General features: G+C 46.4%; 1 non-coding gene across 1 annotated transcript; it reads right to left on the reverse strand.

Moving 5' to 3' along the window:
* Positions 1 to 6,021: 6,021 nt before the first annotated feature.
* TRNAL-UAA (transfer RNA leucine (anticodon UAA)) lies at positions 6,022 to 6,095 on the reverse strand. Its single transcript has one exon. It is a non-coding gene; the product is annotated as a tRNA-Leu (tRNA).
* Between the last annotated feature and the right edge of the window lie 5,903 nt (positions 6,096 to 11,998).

Below are 11,998 nucleotides of genomic sequence, written 5' to 3' on the forward strand. Positions count from 1 at the left end.
CTTCTCCAAGGTTGCAGGCAGGACAGGAATCTCTCTCAGCCCTATCTTGGAAATCCCTGGATGACCCCTGGTTCTAGTCTTGTGAGAGAGGGAGAAAAATTCCTCTCTGTCCACTCTCTCGACTCCCTGCATAACTTTATACACCTCTATCATGTTTCCCCGTAGTTGCTTTTTTTCAAATTAAAAAGTCCCAGATGCCGCAGCCTTGCCTTATAAGGTACATAGGAACATAGGAAACTGCCATATACTGAGTCAGACCATTGGTCTATCTAGCTCAGTATTGTCTTCACAGACTGGTAGCGGCTTCTCCAAGGTTGCAGGCAGGAATCTCTCTCAGCCCTATCTTGGAGACGCCAGAGAGGGAACTTGAAACCTTCTGCTCTTCCCAGAGCGGCTTCATCCCCTGAGGGGAATATCTTGCAGTGCTCACACATCATGTCTCCCATTCAGACGCAACCAGGGTGGACCCTGCTTAGCTATGGGGACAAGTCATGCTTGCTACCACCAGACCAGCTCTAAGGTAGGTGCTCCAGGCCCCTGATCACCTTGGTTGCTCTCTTCTGCACCTTTCCCAGTTCTGGACCATGGCAAGGCAAGGATCTGTCACTCCCTGCCCTCTATATCTGCTTAACTATCACCCCCTATCATGGTCCTGAGCTGGATCAGTCTCACTCCATAGCCTTATTCAGACATTATATTGTACCTGCATTCAGATTTCTGTACTCTGGTACATGTGTTTGTATGAATGACTATACCTGCAATCATTTTAAAAATGTATCTGGGTACAAATGCAGGATATAGACAGGACGTGTACTTCTGCACATATATGGGAACAGTAAGGTCTGATCACATTCAACATCACATGTGAATAACTGTAGCTGCATATAGATCTGTACCTGTATGAGAAAGACGACTGTGTATTTTGAGGAATGTGAAGGCATTTGGGGATCAAGGCACAGTATTATATATCGATCAATCAACCTTTATTACGGTCAGAGACCAGCATAAAATTGCATGTTAAATTAGGGTGATTACATATTAGTACTAAAAGGACTAATAGTGAAAGCGAATTAAAAGTTACATTTTAAAAAATACGGGAGGATAAAGGTGACTGCATAGATGAGGATACATATAATGAAAGGGCTAAAATTAAGGGTGATTGCAATTTAAAAAGAGACAAGTAGAAATTGATAAAAATGATTACATATATACACGTTAATACTAAAAAACCTAAAACTGCTAAAATAATACTATTTCTATTATAAAAATGTACAGAAGAGCTAGAAAAGGGGAGTATAAAATCGTAATAAAACTGAAAAACCCAGATTAAAAATTAAAAGAAGCAATAAAGAGCAATAAAAATGACAACAAGAAGGGAGGCATGGGCAAGTGCGAGATCTATCCAGAGTCATCGGGAATCAGATTAAGGCTAAAAGGGCTCACAGCCCATCCTTCTCGGACGGATGCCACAGTATTACATATTACATTCTTATACCATTGTGCTGTGTTTCTGTGGTGCAGTACAAGAGAGGGAGGGAGGGAGGGAGAGAGAGAGAGAGAATATAATTGGCACTCTTTAGGCTCCCCCCATGAAATTGGAGTCCTAGACAACTGCCTAAGTCTGCCTAGTGAATGGACTTACCCTGACCATATGATTATTCAAGTAAGGGCTCCCAGTGGACCAAACCTTTTGTTCTCCTCCACTATCTCGATTTCTCTTTTATTTCTAGGGCCCCTCCCTGGAAAGAGAGAGAGAGAGAGTTAATTGTGACTTTGTTTGGCAGCCTTCAAGATGTTTGAAATTTCCTGTCATTTCCCCACTGCCCACACGCAATCATCCTTTCTTGAAGTGAAATGTGCCCAGATGCTTCATTCTTTTCTCATAAGTCATGCATTCCAACCTCTCTGTCATCTTCCCGCCTCCTCTGCACTCTCTTTTGCATCTTCTTATTCTTTTTTAGAACCTGGGAGATCAACATTAGACAGAATATTCCAGGAAACGTCGACTGTAGAAGAGAAAGTACCGTTATCTCTCGTCTCGTTGCTTGTCCTTCTCCTTTTAACCCGACCGAAAGGCCGCTATTTTGCTGACTCATGTTCAGTGAATGCAATTTTGGGCTGCATTAAATAGAGGCATAATGTCCAGATCATTAGGAGGTAATCGTCCCGTTCTATTCCGTGCTGGTCGGACCTCACCTGGAATGCTGCGTCCAGTTCTGGGCCCTGCATTTAAAGAAGGACATTGATCAACTGGAACCAGTTCAAAGGAGAGCAAGATGTTGAGGGTCTGGGAAACAAGTCCTATGAGGAAGAATCGAAGGAGCTGGGTATGTTTAACTTGGAGAAGAGAAGACTAAAAGGAGAGATGATAGCCATATTCGAGTGGCTATCCCATAGGCCCCCTGCTAACTGAACCAAGGGGCACCTTTTGAAATAGTGATCCTCTTATATTTAGCGGGGAAACAGCAACTCTCTGATCTAGCCTCAGCACAGCATCTGGACCGTGGTTCCCTGCTAACAGGACAGAGGTTCATATATTTAGCAGGGGGAGAGCAACTATCTCTATCTAAGCTGGCATAGCATCCCTCCAGCTATTGCGGGTGCCTCCTTTGTTTCTTTTTAAAGACTGTATCTCTCTTTAGGACAGAGAACTGTTTCCAGACTCCCTTGTGGCATACAGTTTGGGAATCACTCTTACTAGGATCGCAGTTTGGGAATCACTCCTACTAGGATCACAGATGCATATTTTTAAAGGGGTGGATGTCTTCTTTTTCACAGTGGAACATAGTCAGACCCTTGGTCCATCTAGCCCAGTATTGTCTACACTGACGGGCAGCAACTTCTCCAAGGCTGCTGGCAGGGGTCTCTCTCAGCCCTATCTGGAGATGCCAGAGAGGGAATCTTCTGCACGCAAGCAAGCAGATGCTCTTTCCAGAGTGGCTCCATCCCCTAAGGGGAATATCTTACAGTACTCTCACATTTAGTCTCCCATTCACATGCAAACCAGGGTGGACCCTGCTTAGTAAAGGTAGCAACAATTCATGCTTGCTACCACAAGACCAGATCTCCTCCAAACCGTGGGAGCAACTGTCCCTACTCAGGCCAGCATAGCACCCCCCAATGGCTGCCACTAGTATCCACCTTACGTTTCTTTTTAGATTGTGAGTTTTTTGGGGACGGAGAGCCATCTTTATTTATTAATGTATTTATTCTCTATGTAGGCTGCTTTGAGGACTTTTGTTGAAAAGTGGTATATAGATATTTGTCATACTAACTGAAGAAGAAGAAGAAGAAGAAGAAGAAGAAGAAGAAGAAGAAGAAGAAGAAGAAGAAATTGAAAAAGAAATAGAAATAGAAGAAGAAGAAGAAGAAGAAGAAGAAGAAGAAGAAGAAGAAGAAGAAGAAGAAGAAATAGAGAAGAAGAAGAGGAGGAGGAGGAGGAGGAGGAGGAGGAGGAGGTTTGTTCTCTGTTGCTCCTGAGAAAAGGACTAGAACCAATGGGTCAAAATTACAAGGAAGGGTAGGCAGCTGGTGGCATCGAGCAACAGTAGCAGAACTCCACTCAGATCCAGTTGACTGGCAGCCATTACGTGAATCTCTCACAATGCCCCCAATGTAGCATCACTCCAAGGCATTGTGGGGGAAATGGCTGCTAGAAACCCAGTGGAAACAGAAGCACTGCAAGAGAATGGTTTGAAACGGGATCCAGGGCAGGTATCAGTAGTAGGCCCTACCAGGGTCTGTGAGGGTGTAATAATATTCCAGATGTTTGGCTGTGCATCCTAGAGTTCATGTGATCAAAATGAGGCGGGAAGGGACCACTGAAGGAATTGGCACCGCATCTCTCCATACGTTCAAGAAAACCATTTCCCAGAAGCTTCTGCTGTTTGTAAAAATGGTGACTGTCCATGTGTCAAAGTCTATGGCATTTCAGCTCAGAAATGGGGGTAGCATGCTTCAGCCTTTGCAATAAATTTCCTTTCCAAGAAGGAATCACATTCTCAGTTTATTGTCTTGGAACAGCTCTCCATTCTGAAGGTGCTCCAGAAACATGCTTGCCAAAGCATTCCCAGCACAGAAATAAAGTGAAACAAGAGGAAACTCCTTGAACTTTATGTGTCCCACATCAAGACCGAAAAACCGTATCATATATGAAAGGGCATTTTCCTTTCAGGTATCTGATGGTTCTTGTTCATCTTGGATAGAGCGCTGAATGAATATTCACAAATGTTCAAACTCCTTCAAATTATGCAATGCTTTCTCAAAGAAAAACCTCAAAAGCAAAATTCATATGTGTATTTTGATGGTAAAGTTTACCAAATGCCTGTTGTTTTGATTGTTCACCAAATTGATTGTTTTGCTTGTGGCAGATATAAAATCTCAGAAGCCATCCAGATTGGACTACTGCAATGCAGTCTACGTGTGGCTGCCCTTGAAGACTGTTCGGAAGCTTCAGCTGGTCCAGAATGCTGCTGCAAGGATGCTCATGGGTGCAAGTCGTTCCATAAGTATCATACCCATCCTGCGGCAGCTTCATTGGTTACCGATCTGCTCCTAGGCTGGATTCAAGGTGCTGGTCGTGACCTTTAAAGCTGCCGCAGTTTGCCCAATGATGTGTCTGCCCTTTCAATCATGCTCTCTTTTCTTTGCTGGGGGTTATGCTATTCCTGGAGAGGCCCCCCCCCCCCGCATTCTAATATGTTTTCATAATATCAGACCATTAACATCCTCAAGATTGCTTTCCATCTTCAGAATTGCTTTCAATAGTCACTGGAGAGTGATGCTAATTCCTGGAGGCTCCTGCCCAAACCTAGAGGGTAGTCAACCCAACTCAGGACTTGAATATATAACCAGGATCCAACCGACCTCATCAACAGCAATGGCTGCGATCTCAGACGTTTCTTTTTCTCCTTAGATAATAATTCTGAGGTGTCTGTCTCATCATCTTGCTGACTGTATGGACAAAGACAGTGGTGTCGCTTTCCCACGCAACTTGTGATAGCACATCTTCCTTTTATAACTGTGGGCAATTTCCATTTTTTAACAGCATGCCTTATTAACATTTGGTGGAGTTACCAGGAGCTGGATAAAATTGCTCAGCTGGACTCATCTACCCTGTGGGCTCTTAGCTGGCCACCCCTGATCTAAACAATACCGGAGTTGTTGTCTCTGCTGGGTGGAATCCCTAGTCCCCTAAAGCAGCAGAGTGATTTGCGAGTGAATTAAAAGCCACTCTGCTGCTTTAGGGAACTGGGAAATCCACCCAGCAGAAACAACAATCCTGGTATTGTTTAGATCGGGGTGGCTAATCAATGGCCTGCAAAGCAATTTTATTTGGCCTCGGGTGACTCTACCAAATTTTAATAAGGCGTGCCAAAAAGGGAAAGAAAGAAAAGAATTGCCCACAGTTGTTTTTGGAAGAGAGATACGTTTGTTCTGCAAAGCTGTGTGCGATAGATACTCCACGCTTTCAAGTTCTATCCCTCTGGGATTTGAACGCTCTGGCCATGCCTGAGCATGTATGCTCTGTGACTCTTACCAGATTGTTTGTAGAGCCTGACCTTCTGCAAGAGTGTTTTGTTAGTGGCAAAATCAATTCCTGGCTCCCGGATCATGTCTAGAGAGCACAGAATGCAGCTCACCCCACTGCCAAGGATACAGATGTTGCCTATCTTCAGTTTAAAGGATCCCAGGATGAGAGAGAGGTGAATCAGAAGCCTGAAAGTCAAATTTCTCTTCACATTTCTCCAGAGCAGATGGACCAAGCAGGCAGACCTGTTTAGGGAGTGTTTTTGAGTTACTGGCTCACCATTCTTCACATTTTCTCCGAATGGTCCTCTACGAAAATGAATTGTTGACCAGAGCCATAGTCCAAAGTTTCATGTAAAAAGGACTGTACGTAGGAACCTAGGAAGATGCCTTATACCAAGTCAGACCCTGGGTCCATCTAGCTCAGTATTGTCTACACTGACTGGCATCAGCTCTTCAAGGTTTCAGGTAGTCTTTCCCAGCCCTACCTGGAGATGCTGCCAGGGATTGAACCTGGGACCTTCGGCACTTAAGGCCGATGCTTTACCACTGAGCTATGGGCCACCCATGAAAATTAGAGCATCTTCCCGTCAGGGAATTGAATCCCAGTCTCCCATGTGACAGGCAGGGATACTTACCACTATACTAATGAAGAACTGCTGAACTGCAGATAGGACAGAAAGCCCAGTGCTCATAAAACTGGGCATGGACTCAAACCCACTTTCCTGAGAGGCAACAGTGTGCACTGTCAACACGGTCTCATTAAAATTTGCATTAATTTTTATGGGAGCTGAAGGGTTTTCTGTGACCCTGCCAAAAGGAAAGGCAGAGTGCTTTGGCTCTGCAGTTTGACAGGAAGCAGGTGGAAGATAGCTTGGAAAGTTTACACTCCATATTCTGCGACTGGGTTAGGTTAGTTTTTTTCTTTCATGAATGTCTGCGCTCCTTCTTCTGATGGAAATACTTTCTTCTTCTTCTTCTTCTTCTTCTTCTTCTTCTTCTTCTTCTTCTTCTTCTTCTTCTTCTTCTTCTTCTTCTTCTTCTTCTTCTTCTTCTTCTCCTCCTCCTCCTCCTCCTCCTCCTCCTCCTCCTCCTCCTCCTTCCTTCCTTCCTTCCTTCCTTCCTTCCTTCCTTCCAGGACTGTTGCTCTGAGGCTCAATTTGTGCAACAGATTAACTCATCTCGTACATTCGGAAAGAAGTTTCCATTTTCTGTGAAAACATGTTAATTAATACCACCAGAGATGTTGTGATTTTGGCCCATCTGCAGAAACGTGAGGCTTGACAGCTGCTAACACAAACCAGCTGGCCTCTCCTGTCTCCTGATCCAAGCCATTTCCCTCCGCTCTCCCTGCCTTCACCCCCATCAGGTTTTCAGCCTCCTCTCTCCGTCCCCGCTCCTCTGATATTATGACAGCTTTGGCTGTTAAAACAAGCATCTCCTCCTGCTCTCCTTCACCTTGACTCCAGTGCGTTTGGGTTGGGTGCCCTCGTGCATGTGTTTGTCTATGACTTTCAGCTTTGCTCTCTGTAACATGCAACAGAACTTCATCGGGAATACTCTCTCCCAACCATGCTTGCTGCCTCCTCCTCCTCCTCCTCCTCCTCCTCCTCCTCCTCTCAGTCCGTTAAACTCCATTGTGGATTAAGTTTTGAAAGCCAATGTTCAGTGGAGGACCACACACCCAGTACCTGTAGCAGAGAAAGGGTTGATAGTTTACCCCCTTCCCTGAGTTTGCCCTATTGAGTGACCAGTTCTTGATGCTCTCCTGGTGATTGGGAGAGGAAACTATGTCTGGGCCTTAGATGTGGTGATAGAATAACCAACCATCTCCCTTCCCTGGGGGAGGGGGCAGCAGAATGAAGATATTTGGGGAAAATACACTTACCTTTAGTCTTAACCACTCCTGTAAAACTCTTCTGGCTCTCTATACCCGTTCTCAATGTTTGAAGAACGTCTCCTGTGAGTAGGTTGCCAGTTCTGACTGCAGCTATTTCTGGAGACTTTTGCCCAGGTGTTTTTTTGCTTGCCCCAATTTTTCACAATATCAAGCCTTCAGGATTGCTTTCAAGAGTCACCTGGAGATGGATGTGGATTCCTGGAAACTCCTGGAGCAATCCTGGAGAACTATCAATTCTCCCCGTGAGCAGGGGTGCAGCTACAATTGAACAATTGTGGTGGTGGTGGGACACACAAATATCCCTGGGCCTCGAGGGTCATCTTGGCTTAACAAAATATGAGCTCTCCAGGAGGTAGATGTGTAGGTAATAGATATACCCATGCCAGGGGAATGCACGTGTGTGTTTGTGTATAAGTGTCTGCATGTGTGGGGAGTGTGTAATATTATTTGCATAGGAGTGAGAGAAAGGAGATTGTGGCCCCATTTGCACATAACGGGAAACTGGAGTTGAAGGGGCCTGAGGTTGAAATTTTTGTATGGCTGAATGTGTGCAACTGTGGTTCGGATCCAAAAGCGACCTGAAATTTCCCTCCCAGAACTCCAATTCGAACCTTTGGTTTGTTGTGGGTTTTGCCGCTCCTACCTGAGGTTGTAAGCTGCCAGTGTTATGTCTGAACAGAGCACTGAGTTCTCTTCTTACCGGAGCGGAAGGAGGAAGCTCCTTCCTCGCTCCAGCTGTGATTGGCTGCTGGGGCTGTCCTTCATCTCAGAAGGAAGCCCACACAGTAAGTTCCCCCTCCTCTCTGCAGTTTCCTTGACCATGTGGGGGGTGGAGGGCGGAAACGTGGGTCCCTTGGACCTCTGGTTCCATGTTACATATAAGCAGCCTATGTGTTTATCCCAACATCTGTACTGGAAGCTGAGTTTCACTGACTGGCCATAAGAGACAGATTTGTCCTCATTACTAAGAACGTTTTGTTTCCATCATGTTCTCACACTTCTTCTGCAGCAAAGACATGGGACAGAGGCCCACCTTCACTTTTGTCTCAGGGCCCTCTCCAACCTTGTGACGTGCTTGCCTCTGAGGTAGGTCTCATTCGAAGCCCGGCTGACAATTACAGTGGCTCGAACGCAGGAGATTTCTAGAGGGAATTTGGCACTGAATTCCTATCTCACATCTCACTGTGTCCAGAGGGGGAAAGGGCGTAACACAGACCTGAAGGATATGGGCTGATTCATATACACAGACACCCCATTCATTGTCTCATCATTTGGAAGCTCCCAGCTAGATGTAGATGCTGGACTGCCTCAGGAGAGCATTGTCTGTCCTGTGCCAAGGACAGGTGTCTCAGCTCATGTCTGAACAAGAACTTCCCATGCTACAAACTCATCCTCCCATGACACTACTGAAAATGCAGTAACAAGAAAGTAAGTAATTCTTTATTTACGACCCAAGGTCAGCATAACATGACATAAACAAATCATCTCATAACATAGGAAGATACAATTGGAAGAAGGAAATACGTAAATAGGTAAATAAATATCCACAGAGATGAATAATCAATTTTTTTTAATTAATCAAAAAAGACTCACTGCCATAACAATACTGCAATAGAACAAAACTTGGCCACCTTAAAGGTGACACGTAAATTCTTGCAGTAGCAAGAAACAGAAAGTACATTCCTGGTATCCACAAATCTTTCCTCTTGTACTGAATGCTTCACCAGGGGTATAGCTATAATTGAGTGGATGGGCTCAAATAACCCGGGCCCCCTAGGTCCTGAGGCTCCCCCCCAGCTCAACCCCTCCCTATTTTCTTCATTATCTCCCTCACTCCGAGGGGCCACCGGAGATAGGGGCAAACACAGGCCCCCTCTCCCCTAGCTACGTCCCTGTGCTTCACCTGTGCTCTGTCCTTACAACTTTTGCTCTGCTGAAATGGTCAAAATGTGGGGATACTACATACCTGCATGTTGGCAGGTATGGATACTGAATACCAGCTGCCCTGCTGCCCCTAACCCCCTACTCCTAATAGCCCCACACTCATGGATTCTTTGTGGACATCTGTGCCTTAGTGCTGTGTACCCACAGACATAGACATACAGGTGTGCTAGAGAGGCAAGGCCCCTACTCACAAACTTGGTGATTTATTTCTAGAGGCTCTGCAGTGGAATCTGGCTCCTGAAGAATGACCACTCTAGGAACTCACAGGAGGACTCTTTTAGATCTCGTACGAGAGCAGGGCTGCGTAGCTTCAGCCCCCCCAGCTCTTGTGGGACTACAACTCCCATCATCCCTGACTATTGGCCACTGTGGCTGGGGATGATGGGAACTATAGTTCAACAATAGCTGGATGGCCGATGTTGTGCAGTCCTGCATGGGAGCACGTGAATTGTGAAATGAAATCAACAAAATTGTATTCCGTTGACATGCTGCATGGGACCATGCATGCTGCATGAGAGCATGTGAATCGTGAAATGAAATTATAGGACATATAATCAACCTATGGAATTCTCTGCCACAAGATGTGGTGACAGCCAACAGCCTGGATGGCTTTAAGGGGGGTTTGGATAACTTCATGGAGGACAGGTCTATCAATGGCTACTAGTCTAAGGAGTATAAGCCACATCTAGCCTCAGAGGCAAGATGCCACTAAATAATAGTTGCAGGGGAGTAGCAGTAGGAGAGAGGGCATGCCCTCACCTCTTGCCTGTGGGCTTCCCAGCAGCATCTGGTGGGCCACTGTGGGAAACAGGATGCTGGACTAGATGGGCCTTGGGCCTGATCCAGCAGGGATGTTCTCATGTCCTTATGATGTTCTGCTTTCCCAAGACTGTGCGCAAGTGAACGCATGAGAACCGTGCTCTTCTAGCACGACACAAACCCTTGTGCAAGGTATTGGCAAAAGTGCTTGCTGAACAGCCCTAGCGGCTATTTCCCTTCCACTCCCAGGTCTCGGGATCCAACTCACAGGATTGTTTTCTTTCTTTCTTGGTGCAGATTTCATGCCAAACGTTGATCTTTGTCGTCGCTGTTCTCCAGCGTACCTTTGAACCTAGCATCCTTTTCCTGACCTCACAAGTACAATGTGGCACAGAGGGACGTGTACCAAAAACAATATTCTGGGGGTGGGAAGAGAAGGAGAGGAATATAGGGTTACTTGGAACGGTATAAGAAAGAGCCGAAAAACTGCGCCTGACCCAAGTTCAGGAAGGAACTGAGTTAAGCAAATAGCTTTAAGAGTATTTTGTTTACCAGGCACAACGCTTGGGAATAGAGGGGAACCCCCCTAGGGCAAACACATGTTTGACAGGATTAATACCCAGGGTGGGTATTTGGCAGAAGGAACGACAGCCTAAGAGCTTCTCGCTCGCTCACTCTCCTCTCTGCTGGGCTCTTTGGCAAGCCGACCCAACCAGCGAAAGAAAAACATCCTTGATTGCTCATTCCTCATCTCAAATATTTTGTCCTTTGGAGAGAGAAAAACAAAAAACAGCCGCCGTGCCACATGCTGTAATTAGCCCAATTAAGCTCGAGATTCTGGGCAGGCCTGCCTGGCGAAGCTCACCCTCGCCACGAACGTATGCCAAAGAGACCGTAGGATGAAAGGTAGCAGGAGGCTGAACTTTGCACATCTCCGTCCTTCTCAATCCCTTCAACCAAGTCAGAGGAGGGGAACATATACAGGACGGGCCATGCAACAGACATTCCTATGGTCAGTTCGCCCACCCAGCATACAGAGAGGCACAGGAAGGGATCCGAGTCAGGGGAAATACTTGTGGGAAGGAGTCACTTGCTTGTCAGTCAGATCAGGCTAGCTGCAGCCCTCCCAACGTGCGCAGGGACATGAACTTATTTCTGTCCCGCTCGTGTCAAGACAAGTCCACAGGCTGCTTCCCACACAATCCATTCCTCTTGGCAAACTGCACATGGACGTGGCAAAGTCCACACTGGATCTGATGACGAATTGTCCCCTGTGCTAAGCAGGTTCTGTCCTGGATTGCATTTGAATGGGAGACTGCATGTGTGGGGCACTATAAGAGCTTGCCCTCGGCGGGGTGGGGCTGCTCTGGGAAGAGCATCGGCTGGCTTGCATGCAGAAGGCTGCAAGTTCCCACCCCAGCATCTCTGAGAATGGGGCCGGGAGAAACTCCTGCCTGCAGCCTTGGAGAAGCTGCTGCCAGTCTGTGTAGACGATACTGAGATAGATGGACCAAGGGTCTGACTCGGGAGAAGGCAGCTTCCTGTGTTGCTATGAAAGTGCCACATTTTAAGGGGAGGAGAGCTGGTCTTGCAGTAGCAGTCATAAAGTGTCCTCGTTGCTAAGCAAGGTCTGCCCTGGTTTAGGGATGTTCGAACTGGATTGACCTCGAGCCGGTCAGACATCTTACTGGCCCAGCTTGAGGGCTTGACCTCAAGCTGGACTTGGCCCAGTTTGGATCAAAGTTGTGCCAAACCCACTGGGCCAGGCCGAGGCCACTTCAGGTTTTGTTCTTGTTTTGTTTTTTTAAAAGAAAAAAGGTGGACTTAACATCATTGCTGGGCTTTCGGGGTGCTGCCGCAGCCATG

Source organism: Hemicordylus capensis, chromosome 13 (assembly GCF_027244095.1).
Source record: "Hemicordylus capensis ecotype Gifberg chromosome 13, rHemCap1.1.pri, whole genome shotgun sequence".
In the NCBI taxonomy this organism is placed as follows: domain Eukaryota; kingdom Metazoa; phylum Chordata; class Lepidosauria; order Squamata; family Cordylidae; genus Hemicordylus; species Hemicordylus capensis.